The 17,500-nt window shown below is 48.6% G+C and overlaps 1 protein-coding gene across 3 annotated transcripts in view; it reads left to right on the forward strand.

Moving 5' to 3' along the window:
• Positions 1 to 17,500, forward strand: part of MGAT1 (alpha-1,3-mannosyl-glycoprotein 2-beta-N-acetylglucosaminyltransferase) — a 118,912-nt gene that overhangs the window by 57,141 nt on the left and 44,271 nt on the right. Inside the window, exons 1-2 of one of the 3 annotated variants that reach the window (XM_069237338.1) lie at positions 8,838 to 9,098; positions 9,687 to 9,737. The exons of 1 other annotated variant lie outside the window; for it this stretch is intronic. The gene's annotated coding sequence lies outside the window, so the exon portion shown is untranslated. Of the gene's footprint in view, positions 1 to 8,837; positions 9,099 to 9,686; positions 9,738 to 17,500 lie in introns of those variants that run through there. One more of the 3 variants, XM_069237337.1, reaches the window with a different exon arrangement.

The raw sequence follows: 17,500 nt of genomic DNA on the forward strand, positions 1-17,500 counted from the left end.
GAGACCTAGGGTAACTTCGCTTGCCAAGAATAGAAGATGGAGCTTTATGGTTCCATGACTTTCTGCATGCAGTTTACAAGTGAGGTCAGAGACTATGATCTGTACTGTGACCCAGGTAGGCGTGATTGCCTTTATGGAGGAGAGTGAGGAGAACATCCTTGGGTGCTTCTTTCTTCGCTGCCCTGGAGGCGTGATTTTTATGATGGAAGCCAGTGAGGGACTCGACACGGAATGCCCCACACCCCCATTTCCCCTAATGACAGGTAAACGAGCTTGGTGATTTCCTGTCCCTCTAGGAGTTCATCCTAATGCCTTCCAATATCTAAGAAATATGCCACATATTTCCTGATCTCTTGCACCGCTTTGAGATGCACCCCAATTACATCAGGTTGGACAGAATTATTCTGTGTTTTTTTTTTTTTTTTCCCCTGAGATCTAAAAGTCCAAACTGGCTGGAAAATTGACATCAGTCACATAATTTCCAGCCTCCTCTCTAGTCCGAAAATACTCTAAATCAGTCTACTACAATACTAGTTTTGCTGCAGAAATAACAAACACCACTACCTAGGTTAAGACCTAGCTACCAACCTATTCAAAGGCTCATCCATGTGCCACAACACCCCTTAGATATGTGTAGCTCCCTGGGCTCATTGGTCACTGAAAGCGTTAAAAATCTGAACTATTCTCCCCCCAACTACAGCAATGCCTTAAAATAATAACACCATAGAAGATCAGCTTTTCTATAGTGCACAGGTACAAACTTTTCAATGCTTCAGGTCAAGTAAGTACCCAGGCGAGATTTCTCTTAAACAGAAGGAATCTCTTGCCAACTATCATACCGTTTATAAACCGCTGAAGATAGGTAAAGTTCGACCTTAGATAAACACTTTAGGTTACTGTCCTCCACCTCCAATCCCCCCTAACCATTTTTTGTGTTGTTTATAGAGAGAATGCCATGCTAGACCCATCTGACCAGAATAATTACCCAGGTGATTGCCAGTAGGTAGGCTGTTTCCAAGCATTCATCCTATCCTTTTTTGTGTGTTGGGTAAAAACATTTTGGCTTTAGCTAAATCACTGGTTCATCTTTTCCGACCACTAAAAGCTAATTTTGGAACTCTAAATTGGTGTCTGCTGTCAAGGAAAGTATGCACTGCCTCTTAGGCAAGACATGCCTGCTGTCTGCTTATCACAAACATTTGAGAGGTTGTAAAGTGTAAGGAAATGCCTCATTGGCATGGTTACCCACTGAATGTTTGCCTTTTGTTGATACCAGTTATGACAAAGTGTGCTGGGACCCTGCTAACCAGACTCCAGCACCAGTGTTCTTTCCATAAACTGTACTTTTGTTCCCACAATTAGCACATCCCTGGTACCCATATAAGTCACTTGTAAGTGGTACCAATGGTACCAAGGGCCCTGGTGCCAGGGAAGGTCTCTAAGGGCTGCAGCATGTCTTATGCCACCCTGGGGACCCCTCACTCAGCACATGCACACTGCCTCACAGCTTGTGTGTGCTGGTGGGGAGAAAATGACTAAGTAGACTTGGCACTCCCCTCAGAGTGCCATGACCACCTCACACTGCCTGTGGCATAGGTAAGTCACCCCTCTAGCAGGCCTTACAGCTCTAAGGCAGGGTGCACTATACCACAGGTGAGGGCATATGTGCATGAGCACTATGCCCCTACAGCGTCTAAGCAAAACCTTAGACATTGTAAGTGCAGGGTAGCCATAAAGAGTATATGGTCTGGGAGTTTGTCAAACACAAAACTCCAGGGTTCCATAATGGCTACACTGAAATCTGGGAAGTTTGGTATCAACCTTCTCAGCACAATAAATGCACACTGATGCCAGTGTGGAATTTATTGTAAAATGCACCCAGAGGGCATCTTAACGATGCCTCCTTAATACCAGTCTGACTCCTAGTGCTAGGCTGACCAGTTTCTGCCAGCCTGCCACAACCAGACGAGTTTCTGGCCACGTGGGGAGAGTGCATTTGTCACTTTGTGGCCAGGAACAAAGCCTATACTGGGTGGAGGTCCTTCTCACCTCCCCCTGCAGGAACTGTAACACCTGGCAGTGAGCCTCAAAGGCTCATGCCTTTTTGTTACAGCACCGCAGGACATCCCAGCTAGTGGAGATGCCCACCCCTCCAGCCACTGCCCCCACTTCTGGCAGCAAGGCTGGAGAGGATAATGAGAAAAAACAAGGAGGAGTCACCCACCAGTCAGGACAGGCCCTAAGGTGTCCTGAGCTGAGGTGACTCCTGCCATTAGAAATCCTCCATCTTGAATTTGGAGAATTCCCCCAATAGGATTAGGTATGTGCCACCCCTCCCCTCAGGGAGGAAGCACAATGAGGGTTTAGCCACCCTCCAGGACAGTAGCCATTGGCTACTGTCCTCCTGACCTAAACACACCCCTAAATGTAGTATTTAGGGGAGACCCAGGAAATCAGATTCCTGCAACTTACACAAAGGACTCCTGACCTGAAAGCCCTGCAGAGACAATGGAGACAACTGACTTGTCCACAGCCCTACCGGCCTGTCTCCAGACTCAAAGAACCTGCACAGCAACGCATTCCGACAGGGACCAGCGACCTCTGAAGCCTCAGAGGACTGCCCTGAACCAAAGGACCAAGAAACTCCAGAGAACAGCAGCACTGTTCACCAACAGCATCATTTTTGCAACTTTGAAAAAACTCACTCTTCCTGCCGGAAGCATGAGACTTCACCCTCTGCACCAGACGCCCCTGGCTCGAGCTCCAGAGAACCAACATTGCAGAGAGGACTCCCAAGTGACTGCGACCTCGTACGTAACCTGAGACGACCCCCCCCCCCCCCCCCCCCTGCACCCCACAGTGACACCTGCAGAGAAGATCCTGAGGCTCCCCCTGACCGCGCCTGCTTGGTACAAAGAACCAGATGCCTGGACCAAGCACTGCAACTGCAGCCCCCAGGACCGAAAGGAACCGAACTCCAGTGCAGGAGTGACCATCAGACGACCCTCTGTATAGCCCAGTCTGTGGCTGGCCCGAGAATCCCCCCTGTGCCCTGCCTGCATCGCTAGTGACCCCCAGGTCCATCCATTGATTTCTACAGAAAACCAGACGCCTACTAAGCACACTGCACCCGGCCGCTCATGTGCCGCTGAGGGTGTGTTTTGTGTGCCTGTTTGTGTCCAGTCCCCACCCCCCACCTCCTACAAAACCCCCCTGGTCTTCCCTCCGAAGACGCAGTCACTTACCTGTTGGCAGACTGGAACCAGAGCACACCTGTTCCCCATAGGGGCCTATGTGTTTTGGGCCCTCCTTTGACCTCTGCACCTGACCGGCCTGTGTTGCTGGTGCAGTGACCTTGGCGTTGCCTTGAACCTCCAACGGTGGGCTGCCTATACCCAGGAAACTGAACTTGTAAGTGCTTTACTTACCTCAGAGACTTAACCTTACTTGCCTCCCCCAGGAACTGTTGATTTTTGCACTGTGTCCATTTTAAAAATAGTTTATTGCCATTTTAACCTATACTGTGTATGTTATTGCTCTAATTCAAAGTTCCTTACTTACCTGTGTGGAGTACCTTGCATTTTATATATTTACTTCAAATCTTGTGGTTCTAAAATAAATTAAGATATTTTTCTATAGAAAAACTATTGGCCTGGAGTTAAGTCTTTGAGTGTGTGCCTCGTTTATTGCCTCTGTGTGTACAACAAATGCTTAACACTACCCTCTGATAAGCCTACTGCTCAACCACACTACTACAGAATAGAGCATTAGAATTATCTAATTTTGCCATTATCAACCTCTAAAGGGAACCCTTGGACTCTGTGCACACTATCTCTCACTTTGAGATAGTATATACTGAGACAACTTCCTACAATAAGGTTTTCACATACCCTAACCATATAACACAAACTACTATGCCTTCTTCAGGGCACCTAGACCTCCCTAGTTACCCACTTCTAATCCCACGTTGACCCAGCTGAGGTGAGTAATGTAGGTTGAGATGTACTCTTGAAGGGTGACTACGAGGAAGCATCTACTACCTCAGAGCCAATCAGGCCCGCTTTGGAACCTAAATTAGGTTTTGTGCAAACGGTTAGGAGCGCCTTGTGCCTCCTTGATACGCACTATTTCCTTAATATCTGATGAGGGTAGACAGGGAGCTCTTGGTGCCCTGAAGAAGGCAGGATGACCAATCAGACATATTAGATTTGTCCAAAACATGTTGGCATAGTAAGGATGCTGGAACCATTTGATTATTTATTTTTTGGCATAGGTTTTTAATCATGGTATGGGTTCTCACTGTATAAAGATAGTTAGGGCAAACCCATACTCTTTTTATTCACTGTACTTCACCAACCCCTGGAAGTGTCCAGGAAATGTAGTATTTAAGAGCTCCCAGAAGGGATGAGCCCACCCTAGTGGTATTGTACTACCATTGTGAGAAAAAATACAAATGAAGCCTGCCACCATCTAGGGTGAGAGGTGGGTTTTTGTTTGTTTTTTTTCTTTCCCCCTAATATTAATACCCCTGTAGGGTGTGGTACGAAGTATAGACAGGAGCAAATTCCTGGACTTTCGTATTTCGTGGTGTAAATAGCATAGCCGCTGTCTTACTGTGATTGGAATGGTCTGTTCTTGGTGTTGAGGAATGGACTGCCCGCTGTGAGGTTCTGAAGATGGAATCTTAAGTGTGAGGAGTGCTGGTGCCCACATAATTTCAGCAAGTAGCGCCATTGCTACCACCAGTCTGAGGATGTGCTAGAGGCAGAGTTTGTCTTCCTCTTGGCCAACTGCAAAGCCCTCTGCACCCAAACATGTGCCTACCCTTGGTCACAGCAGTGTCCTTCCCCAGGCAGGCCTTGGCTTCTCCTGGGCATTTGTAGTCTTTAGTCGGACTGATTTGGGATGTCACAGCTTATTGTAGCCTTCAGCACCTGACACTACTGTTTCCAGTGGAACTTGCCTTTGGCTAGATTCCAAAGTGCATCTTATCACAGTGGTTGTGTAGTTACTGTTTAGGACACGCACCTGGCTCGCCACATCTGCAACTGACATCTTCTACATCTGACATCTTCTGGCTCCCTTCTTTTAAGCAGCAGCATTTTTTGTGCAAGGACAGCTCTAATGCTCCTCCTGAGCAGTCTGCATCCTTCCCACGAAGTTAGATGCAGACAGTCCCCTCCCGTCAGGCTATGTGGATCGCCCCCAGATTTTGATCCAAAACCTGGCAAGATGAATTAACTGTCAGAACCTGAACCCTAGAACTCAGGACTATTCTCTTGGTCACTTCTGGTAATAAAATGTTGGCACCCTGCCTGGAACCTCTGTCCCATCTTTATATTTTATATTCCAGTTAGACATTACAGTAGTTTAGTTATGTGACCCGTTCTCGGATGTTCAATATCTTTGTGGTTTTCATAGTGACTAGATAAGTTGTGGTCTTTGTCAAAAGTTAGCGCAGGGATTTGGAGTGGAACTGGAAGTCTCAGCAGAGATCCAAAACAAGGGCACTAAGGATATGCGGGCTGTCCCAGTCAGCTGTCGAACAGTGAGGGTGAAGGGGGGGTTGCTCTCCCAAAAATAACAAACTGCCAAGAAAGGGCATAGAGATGTTCCCTGACCACAAAGGAATCCACTGTCTTCTATCTTAAACATTCTCCAGTCTGGTGCAATACAAAGATCTGTGGAACGCCTGAAAGGGCCCTCCAGTTAACATCACCCGTTTGTGTTCTTTTTCATGCCTTTCTTCCTCATAGGTACCACTGTATTTGATGAAATTCAAAATAGAAGTCATTGTTGTTAGGGTCACTCTCTGCATACATGCCTTATGCACACCCGTGACTCACTTATAAGTATACATGCACTACTCTCCTCCCATACAGATGGGGGAGGGGCCTGGATTTGGGGACAAGCAGACAATTGAAATAGATGGAGATGACAGTAAGCCCTCTCCTTAGCTATTTTAGTAAACATGGAAGGCCGTTTTTTGACTTGTCACCTGCTATCACTGCCACCACTGTCCTCTACAGTCTAGTGAGGTGACTGTCTCACTCGAACAAGGAAGCTGCACCCACCCACAACCTAAACTCACTCAGACACTTGAAGTCAACTCTGTTCAAAGTAAGCATTTACAAGAGTTGTGCTGTACAAAAAACTTGCAGACACAAATATTGCAAAAAACAAATACTCTTAAAGAATGTAAGATGAAGTGAAATGTGGAGTGTAATGTGCATGACTGAAATCGCTCGCTGGATGAAGACCAACTATCTAAACCTGGACACTGACAGTTCTGAAATGTTGCTCTTCATGAAGAGCACTCCAACTAGGGACTCTACCTGGTGGCCAGCAGAGGTAGGACCAACACTCACATACCTTAAACCCCCCCCACCTCAACATTCATTCCAAGAATGAACCTCTGGATCGCAATCAACTGCAGTCTCTTAATGACTGCCCATGTCAGTGCCATCACCACCACTTGCATCCATACCATGAAGATCCTGAGGAAGATTTTCAGTTGGCTCCCAATTAGCACCAGAAAAAAAACTGTAATGCACTCCCTGGTAACAAGCAAGCTGGACTACAGGAACACTCTATGCTAGGATCAGCAAACACACCAGAAAGCTGCAGACCACTCAGAGTAGCCAGAATCACTCCACTTCCCACACTGCACTCATATCACACTACACCTGAAGATGAAGCTGCTCTATTGGCTCCCTATACACAAACGAGCACAATTGAAACTCCTAACATACACTTTTAAGGTACCTCATAAAACTGAGCCAGTATACATCAACAGTCTAATCTGCTTCCACAAACCTTCAAGACACCTCCACTCATCCAGGCCCCTACTTGCATGCGTATGGAAAATCAGTTCTGGCAGTTGAGCCTTCTCCATTGCTCCTAAAGTGTGGAACAGCCTCCCACTACACATGAGAACCTCCTCACTTCATGAATTCCGCAAGCAGCCAAAGACCTGGCTTTTTGAGTAGTACCATTAGGCTTTAGTTTTGGCTAGACTTGCACCTCCTCAGTGTGTGGATAACCTCCAGGGTGAAAGAGTGCTCTATAAATCTGCATAATATAACCAATGCCTAATGGGATTTACAGTAATTGTTGAGAAATCTATTAGTCTTTTTGCCAGTAAAATTAAGGGGATGAATAAAAGGCCTGAAAGGGACCTGTTTACAAGTCTGTTGCAGAGGACCCGGGCCACTTAAAGCCCCTTCAAACATTTGCTCCTCAGTGACTGCCTTACATTGTGCTGTGGGGCCTTTCAAACACTTATTAGTGACTGCTTTGCATGGGTGCTGTGGAGGCTGATTGAAAACTTGCACCTCTATAGCGTCCTACATCCACCCTACATTGAACCAGAGCTGGCAGGTGGGCCTTCTCCTACGTCACCCCATAAGCTTAAAACTACCTGTTGCTGCACATCAGAGACGCCTCTTCAATTGTTGAATTTTGCAACAAGCTGAGGACTTGCCTCTTCGAATAGGCTCCCCCAACTCAGTCGTAGGTCTGACCATGCTGTGCTAGGAAACACGCAAATAATTGAGCGCTCGACAAATAAACATAACCTAACAGGGTGCTGTGGAGGAGGCAACACTTGCAAAACAACTCCTTGTGGACTTCTACACATGGAGCTGTGATGGCTTTTCACGCAGATCTACCCCACCCAACTGTGGTATTTTGGGTTGGAATGGGTAGAATGTGGAACACCAAAGCTTGGACTGGAGGTGGAATGTTGCGGTGGTAGTTTGCGGCTGAGATTGATCCCTAGCCGTCGGTCCTGCTAATGCTACCTGTTTTCTCAAATAAAAGAAGATATTGAAAATACCATAGACCAACCTTTACTTCTATTTTCACACTAATGCTGTGGGGCTCTCCACATATTCACTGTTCAATAACTGCCCAGCGGGGTGCCTGCCGTAGGAGCACAGCATCCATTTCCGTCTCTGTAACCTCTATTCTATCCCAACATAGTGCTTTGACGCGAGACTTCTAACAGGAGACCGTGGCCTCTTCGTCGCCAGCCTTCCCCGTTCGGAGCCCTGCCCACCCTTGCCCCTTCCTCCGCGTGCCCCGTGCGCCCCGTGTCTGGGCTCATTCCAGCTTCTTCCCGCTCCGAGGCCCCTGGTGCTCCCCTCCCCTATGTCGGTGGATCCAAAATGACCGTACTGCCCTGGCGAGCCGTAGAGGCGGTAGTTGTTCTGCACGCGGGCTCCTGGCTGTCCGGGCCCGGCCCGTGTTCGGGGGAGGCAGGGCGCACTCTGCATCCCCGTTGGCGCGGGTGTCCTCCGAGGGGGAAGCGGCGCTCGGCCTCTCCGGGGAGTGTTTCCCACACAACGCCGGTCCCTCCCCGCGGACTCCGCGCCCCGGCCGAGCGGGAGCCCGGGCGCCTCTCCCGGGCGTCGCTCGTGCTCCGGCCCGTCTCCCCGCCGGCGAAGCTCGGTCCTGAGCCCTACGCCGGCTCTCCACCCGCCTCCATTCTACCCACCCCCGGCTCCTTGGCGCCCCAGTTAATGTTCACATTGTGTCCGTGTGGGGGACGCTTTGCTGGAGTCTTCAGTACAACTTTATAACTAGCTGGTGTGATGGCTGTCTCCTCTCCCCTTCCCTTCCCGTGCACCAAGGCTCCTTCCTCCACCCTCTTCCTCGGGACTCCCCTGTCCCGCCCACCCTGGGATTCTTCCTGCCCTCTGTCTCTGCCCCCTTCCGTTGTCCCTCCCTCCACTAATCCCGCCTGTCCTCTGTGGCTTCGCCTCTCTTCCTCGGCCCTCCTCTGTCCCGCCCATCCTGTGATCCACTCTGCCCTCTGCACTGCCCCCTTCCGTTGTCCCTCCCTCCATCCACTAATCCTGCCCCTGTGCCTCCGTAGACTGGGCCGTGCTGGCGCCCGCCCGTCCGGCCCAGGCGGGGGTGTCCCTCTACCCCCTGCCACAGCCTGGCCTCTTCCTTCCCTCAAACCTACGGCAGAGCGACACGTTTCCTGGTTATTGTGTGCAGGAGAGGTGGGCAGGCGAGGCAGGAGAGTTGCCAAAGTTCGGGTAGAGTCTGTCCCAGGGTCAGAGGGAGGACAGCGGGCTGTCCGGGCAGAGGTAGGTGACAGGGTCCGTGGAAGGACCGGCATGGCGTGAGGTACAGTCGTCTGGAAGTGTGGTGCGGGCTGTGGGTGACCTGGTGCCCCAGGTGTCTGTTCTGGAGTCTGTCTGCTGTGGGGCTGAGCAGTCTCTGGCGTGGTCTGCCGTCTGGAAGTGCGGGTACTGGACTATGTCTGCTGTGGCACTGAGCAGTCTCTGGCGTGAAGGACTGCCGTCTGTAAGTGCGCGGCCCCAGGTGTCTGTACTGGGAGTCTGCTGTGGAGTTGATCAGTCTTTCTCTGATCACTCTGCTCTGAAGTCGAGCTCTGTCTGCGCCTGTCTCTAACCTCGAACCCTGGAAATCTCTTGTCTGAAACTAGTTTGTGGCTCTGAGGGCACGTGCTCGTGCCTTCGCTGCTGTGACTGTATCCCCCATGTGAATGAATGAATGTATGTATGTTTGTGTAATGGACCTTGCCTCTGTAGCAATGCTCGACTAGTCGTTTGGTACGAAGGTTGCACGTTTCTGAATATACCTCGAGTTTCTCATAGTAACCGTCTGTAGCTGGATGTGCATTTGCAGTAGTTTTTTTGTATGTTTTCTAGGGTGACATTGTGGTGTGCGGGTGCATTTTGAACCCCGAGTGAGCCCATCGTGTAAGTGAGTGATTTTCTTTTTTATGGCTGTATTTTTGGGTGGTTACGCCTGCGTGTTTATTTCGTTTACATTGATAAAGTTGATAAAGTATGTTCGTCTCATTATTTGAATGTTTTTCTCTTTGTACGTGTTGCCTCACCTGCTGAGTCGTCTCCTAACTTCGTGACTGTCTCAAGCTGTGTCATTTTTTGTGTCTGTGCGCCGATACCACTCCCGTCACACAGCGCCAGTGAAGATGGTGCTATTTGCCCGTAATCTCTTGGCGCCCGAGGCGTTCCTCGTCCGAGACCCGTGACTCGGTGATTTCCGCACACAGCTTGGGGAGGTGGTACTTCACTTTCCCGTTCCGCCACTATTGCAGCCACTGCCTCCTCTGGGGATGCGAGTACCTGCGCTTAGAAAGAAAAAAAAAAAGGGAAAGCAAAAATGAAAAGTGGGATGGGGGGGGGAGGGGGCAATGCCACCGCTTCTCAGCACTGGTAGTTCATTTAATGGAAGAGTACCTGCACTTACAGTATTCTCCTACTCTGGACACCGAGTACTTGCCTTTCTGCGTTTCCCTTAAAGCATTGCAGCCTCGTTTCATACATTCCTAAGACCTGGGCTGTGCTTCCTGAATCTTATTTAAACGCGTTCATATCCCCTCCGCTCTCTGGGGGCGCGGGTCACCTTACATGCAGTTTTGAGAACATGAGCAAAGCCTACTCAGTGCTTTAAAGCAGTGAGGAAGGACTTACCTTTTGCAGCTAGTTATTTCAAATAATTAAAAAAATCACGCTTTTAGAACCTTAAACCGTGTACAGCAGTTGATGCATCGCCATGAGGTTTCGACGAGTGGCCTTATTCCACTTGTGTTCGAGCCTTTACCCGGATTTCCTTTAGAACAATAATGTTTGCAGAACACATGTTGTGATTGCCGAGTAGCTGTCTTGCATTTGTCTGCCACGCAGTTGTTCCACAATGCTGCCTCGTTAGAAGCCTGCATACTATGTACTGAAGAGCGGGCATCCTCAGACCCCCCCCATGTCACAAGAGTCCGCCGCAGCCACTGCCGAGGGCGCTCCTTCTCCTACCTAGCTGCCAGGAACTGAAGAGCCCTCCCACCTTCGCACCTGACACTCTCAAGCTGACAAAGGTAGTATCTTCATGGGGCTGGTATTTAAAAAAAAAAAAAAGCAAGGGTAGGTTGCATGCTGTGAAAAGACTTGCAAAGATACTAACTATGAAGAAAATCATTGCGTTCTAAGCACCTGACGAAAAATTACTTGAGCGTTGTGAGAAGGTAGCCTCTTTCTAGCCTTGTTACCCCCACTTTTGGCCTGTTTGTGAGTGTATGTCAGGGTGTTTGTCACTGTTTTCACTGTCTCACTGGGATCCTGATAGCCAGGCCTCAGTGCTCATAGTGAAAACACCATGATTTCAGTATGGTTGTTATGTGTCACTGGGATCCTGCTAGTCAGGACCCCAGTGCTCATAGGTTTGTGGCCTATATGTATGTGTCACTGGGACCCTGTCACACAGGGCCCCAGTGCTCATAGGTGTGCATGTATATGTTCCCTGTGTGGTGCCTAACTGTCTCACTGAGGCTCTGCTAACCAGAACCTCAGTGGTTATGCTCTCTCATTACTTTTAAATTGTCACTAACAGGCTAGTGACCATTTTTACCAATTTACATTGGCTTACTGGAACACCCTTATAATTCCCTAGTATATGGTACTGAGGTACCCAGGGTATTGGGGTTCCAGGAGACCCCTATGGGCTGCAGCATTTCTTTTGCCACCCATAGGGGGCTCTGACAATTCTTACACAGGCCTGCCACTGCAGCCTGAGTGAAATAACGTCCACGGTATTTCACAGCCATTTTACACTGCACTTAAGTAACTTATAAGTCACCTATATGTCTAACCTTTACCTGGTAAAGGTTAGGTGCAAAGTTACTTAGTGTGAGGGCACCCTGGCACTAGCCAAGGTGCCCCCACATTGTTCAGAGCCAATTCCCTGAACTTTGTGAGTGCGGGGACACCATTACACGCGTGCACTACATATAGGTCACTACCTATATGTAGCTTCACCATGGTAACTCCGAATATGGCCATGTAACATGTCTATGATCATGGAATTGCCCCCTCTATACCATCCTGGCATATTTGGCACAATCCCATGATCCCAGTGGTCTGTGGCACAGACCCTGGTACTGCCAAACTGCCCTTCCTGGGGTTTCACTGCAGCTGCTGCTGCTGCCAACCCCTCAGACAGGCAGCTGCCCTCCTGGGGTCCAGCCAGGCCTGGCCCAGGATGGCAGAACAAAGAACTTCCTCTGAGAGAGGGTGTGACACCCTCTCCCTTTGGAAAATGGTGTGAAGGCAGGGGAGGAGTAGCCTCCCCCAGCCTCTGGAAATGCTTTGTTGGGCACAGATGTGCCCAATTCTGCATAAGCCAGTCTACACCGGTTCAGGGACCCCTTAGCCCCTGCTCTGGCGCGAAACTGGACAAAGGAAAGGGGAGTGACCACTCCCCTGACCTGCACCTCCCCTGGGAGGTGTCCAGAGCTCCTCCAGTGTGCTCCAGACCTCTGCCATCTTGGAAACAGAGGTGCTGCTGGCACACTGGACTGCTCTGAGTGGCCAGTGCCACCAGGTGACGTCAGAGACTCCTGCTGATAGGCTCCTTCAGGTGTTAGTAGCCTTTCCTCTCTCCTAGGTAGCCAAACCCTCTTTTCTGGCTATTTAGGGTCTCTGTCTCTGGGGAAACTTCAGATAACGAATGCATGAGCTCAGCCGAGTTCCTCTGCATCTCCCTCTTCACCTTCTGATAAGGAATCGACCGCTGACCGCGCTGGAAGCCTGCAAACCTGCAACATAGTAGCAAAGACGACTACTGCAACTCTGTAACGCTGATCCTGCCGCCTTCTCGACTGTTTTCCTGCTTGTGCATGCTGTGGGGGTAGTCTGCCTCCTCTCTGCACCAGAAGCTCCGAAGAAATCTCCCGTGGGTCGACGGAATCTTCCCCCTGCAACCGCAGGCACCAAAAAGCTGCATTTCCGGTCCCTTGGGTCTCCTCTCAGCACGACGAGCGAGGTCCCTCGAATCCAGCGACACCGTCCAAGTGACCCCCACAGTCCAGTGACTCTTCAGCCCAAGTTTGGTGGAGGTAAGTCCTTGCCTCACCTCGCTGGGCTGCATTGCTGGGAACCGCGACTTTGCAAGCTACTCCGGCCCCTGTGCACTTCCGGCGGAAATCCTTCGTGCACAGCCAAGCCTGGGTCCACGGCACTCTAACCTGCATTGCACGACTTTCTAAGTTGGTCTCCGGCGACGTGGGACTCCTTTGTGCAACTTCGGCGAGCACCGTTTCACGCATCCTCGTAGTGCCTGTTTCTGGCACTTCTCCGGGTGCTACCTGCTTCAGCGAGGGCTCTTTGTCTTGCTCGACGTCCCCTCTCTCTGCAGGTCCAACTTGCGACCTTCTGGTCCCTCCTGGGCCCCAGCAGCGTCCAAAAACGCCAAACGCACGATTTGCGTGTAGCAAGGCTTGTTGGCGTCCATCCGGCGGGAAAACACTTCTGCACGACTCTCCAAGGCGTGGGGGATCCATCCTCCAAAGGGGAAGTCTCTAGCCCTTGTCGTTCCTGCAGTATTCACAGTTCTTCAGCCTAGTAAGAGCTTCTTTGCACTAACCGCTGGCATTTCTTGGGCATCTGCCCACCTCCGAGCTGCTTGTGACTTTTGGACTTGGTCTCCTTGTTCCACAGGTACCCTCAGACAGGAATCCATCGTTGTTGCATTGCTGATTTGTGTTTTCCTTGCATTCTCCCTCTAACACGACTATTTTGTCCTTAGGGGAACTTTAGTGCACTTTGCACTCACTTTTCAGGGTCTTGGGGAGGGTTATTTTTCTAACTCTCACTATTTTCTAATAGTCCCAGCGACCCTCTACCAGGTCACATAGGTTTGGGGTCCATTCGTGGTTCGCATTCCACTTTTGGAGTATATGGTTTGTGTTGCCCCTATCCCTATGTTTCCCCATTGCATCCTATTGTAACTATACATTGTTTGCACTGTTTTCTAAGACTATACTGCATATTTTTGCTATTGTGTATATATATCTTGTGTATATTTCCTATCCTCTCACTGAGGGTACACTCTAAGATACTTTGGCATATTGTCATAAAAATAAAGTACCTTTATTTTTAGTATAACTGTGTATTGTGTTTTCTTATGATATTGTGCATATGACACTAAGTGGTACTGTAGTAGCTTCACACGTCTCCTAGTTCAGCCTAAGCTGCTCTGCTAAGCTACCATTATCTATCAGCCTAAGCTGCTAGACACCCTATACACTAATAAGGGATAACTGGGCCTGGTGCAAGGTGCAAGTACCCCTTGGTACTCACTACAAGCCAGTCCAGCCTCCTACATTGGTTGTGCAGCGGTGGGATAAGTGCTTGAGACTACTTACCACTCTTGTCATTGTACTTTTCATAAGAGAAAAATATACAAAACAAGGTCAGTGTATATACACATAGCCAAAAAGTTTTGCATTTCCTCTTTTCACTCTTTTCTAAGTGCTGAAAAGTACTTCTAAACTTACAAAAAGTTCTTAAAAGTTTAAAAAGTTTTTTCTGTCTTTCCAAAAAGTTCTGAAAACTTTTTTCTCTTTGTCTATCACTTTAACTCTCTCTAAAAATGTCTGACACAGGCCAAAAAGTTGAACTGTCCAAACTTGCATATGATCACCTTAGCTGGAAAGGAGCAAGGAGTCTCTGCATAGAGAGAGGTTTGAGTGTAGGGAAGAATCCTTCCTTAGAACTGTTAATTAATATGCTTAGAGTACAGGATAAGGCCATAAGTGCCCAGTCTGTAGAAAAAGTAGCTAATGGTTCTCAATCTGATCCAGGGACTCCCCCAGGAAAAGGTTCAGGAAAGAAACTTCTCAGCCTGCCCATTACTAGACAGTCTAGCATAGTTGGTACAGAGGTTGAATCACATCATACTGATGATGTGCTCTCACATTATACTGGTAGCCAAGCTGTTAGGGTGCCCTCTGTAAGGGACAGGTCTCCTTCTGTTCATTCCCATCATACCTCTGTATCTAGAAATGTCCCTCCCACCCACCCTGATGACAGATTGTTAGAAAGGGAGCTCAATAGATGGAGAGTGGAGCAAACCAGACTGAAACTCAAGAAGCAACAGCTGGATTTGGATAGACAGTCTTTAGAAATAGAGAGGGAAAGACAGAAAATGGGTTTAGATACCCATGGTGGCAGCAGCAGTATTCCCCATAGTCATCCTGCAAAAGAGCATGATTCCAGGAATCTGCACAAGATAGTTCCCCCTTATAAGGAGGGGGATGACATTAACAAGTGGTTTGCTGCACTTGAGAGGGCCTGTGCTGTACAGGATGTCCCTCAAAAGCAGTGGGCTGCTATCCTATGGCTATCATTTAGTGGAAAAGGTAGGGATAGGCTCCTTACTGTGAAAGAAAATGATGCCAATAATTTTACAGTTCTTAAGAATGCACTCCTGGATGGTTATGGCTTAACCACTGAACAGTACAGGATAAAGTTCAGAGAGACCAAAAAGGAGTCTTCACAAGACTGGGTTGATTTCATTGACCATTCAGTGAAGGCCTTGGAGGGGTGGTTACATGGCAGTAAAGTTACTGATTATGAAAGCCTGTATAACACAATCCTGAGAGAGCATATACTTAATAATTGTGTGTCTGATTTGTTGCACCAGTACCTGGTAGACTCTGATCTGACCTCTCCCCAAGACTTGGGAAAGAAGGCAGACAAATGGGTCAGAACAAGGGTGAACAGAAAAGTTCATACAGGGGGTGACAAAGATGGCAATAAGAAGAAAGATGGTGAAAAATCTCAAGATAAGCATGGGGATAAGGGTAAAACCAAAGATCCCACTTCAAATCTTAAACACTCTTCAGAGGGTGGGGATAAAACAAATTCTTCCTCTTCTTCCCAACCTGCACACATTAAAAAGCCTTGGTGCTTTGTGTGTAAAAACAGAGGCCATAGGCCAGGGGATAAGTCCTGTCCAGGTAAACCTCCTGAGCCTACCACCACTAATACATCAAGCTCTAGTGCCCCTAGCAGTAGTGGTACTAGTGGTGGGACTGCTGGCAACAGTCAAGCAAAGGGTGTAGTTGGGTTCACTTATGGGTCCATAGTGGAAACTGATGTAATCAGTCCCAAGACAGTTTCTGTCACACCTAGTGGCATTGGCCTTGCCACACTGGCTGCTTGTCCCCTTACAATGGATAAGTACAGGCAGACAGTTTCAATAAATGGTGTTGAGGCCTTGGCCTACAGGGACACAGGTGCCAGTTTCACTTTGGTGACTGAAAACCTAGTGCCTCCTGAACAACACATCATTGGACAACAGTATAAGATTATTGATGTCCATAACTCCACTAAGTTTCTTCCCTTAGCTATAATTCAGTTTAGTTGGGGTGGAGTTACTGGCCCTAAGCAGGTGGTGGTATCACCTAGCTTACCTGTAGACTGTCTCTTAGGTAATGACCTAGAGGCCTCAGGTTGGGCTGATGTAGAGTTTTATGCCCATGCAGCCATGCTGGGCATCCCTGAGGAATTGTTCCCTCTCATTTCAAGTGAAATGAAAAAGCAAAGGAGAGAAGGCCTGAAAACTCAGGATCCCTCTCCATCAACAGGTAAAAAGGGTATCACAGTATCCCCTAACCACCCTACCATTCAGGATACTATTCCTGTGGTGGGAGAAACCTCTCCTGGGGTGGCACCTGTTCCAAGGGAATCATCAGCTGGCAAAGCTGGACTCCCTGAGGTGGAAGTACCTCTCTGTGGGATAACTAACATTGGTGAGAAAAAGAGCACCATTTTAGTTAACATGGAGCATCCCTCCAACCCTCCCAGAGAAACTTTAGTGCAGAAACTCTGCACTGCCTCACAACACTTAGGACAGCATCCCTGCCCTAGTGTGGAGCTGATAGGACAGCATCCCTGCCCTGCTCCAACCCAAGAGAAACAGCATCCCTGTTCTCTCTTCCAGCCATATGGACAAAGTTTTTGCCCAGCTATGGCTTTTCTGAGACAGCATCCCTGTCTGGCATTTCCATCACTACAAATAGGTTCAGTGGACAATTCCCACTGCTCTAAACTAAAACTTACTGATAGAAACTCTGAAAATACATCTTCACATTGTTGCTTAGCTAAAAAACTTCAAACAGGGGGGTTTACATCCCCACAGGGAAGTAACCATATAGTGGATGATAAAGGGAGTAACCAGTCTATTGCAGAGCTACTCTCTACTTATCACCACTTAGACAATAAAGTCTCAACTGGCCAAGGTTAGCCTTATTGTCCTTCGTTTGGGGGGGGGTTGTGTGAGAAGGTAGCCTCTTTCTAGCCTTGTTACCCCCACTTTTGGCCTGTTTGTGAGTGTATGTCAGGGTGTTTGTCACTGTTTTCACTGTCTCACTGGGATCCTGATAGCCAGGCCTCAGTGCTCATAGTGAAAACACCATGATTTCAGTATGGTTGTTATGTGTCACTGGGATCCTGCTAGTCAGGACCCCAGTGCTCATAGGTTTGTGGCCTATATGTATGTGTCACTGGGACCCTGTCACACAGGGCCCCAGTGCTCATAGGTGTGCATGTATATGTTCCCTGTGTGGTGCCTAACTGTCTCACTGAGGCTCTGCTAACCAGAACCTCAGTGGTTATGCTCTCTCATTACTTTTAAATTGTCACTAACAGGCTAGTGACCATTT

The sequence above is a fragment of the Pleurodeles waltl genome, chromosome 6 (genome assembly GCF_031143425.1).
Source record: "Pleurodeles waltl isolate 20211129_DDA chromosome 6, aPleWal1.hap1.20221129, whole genome shotgun sequence".
NCBI classification, from domain to species: Eukaryota; Metazoa; Chordata; class Amphibia; order Caudata; family Salamandridae; genus Pleurodeles; species Pleurodeles waltl.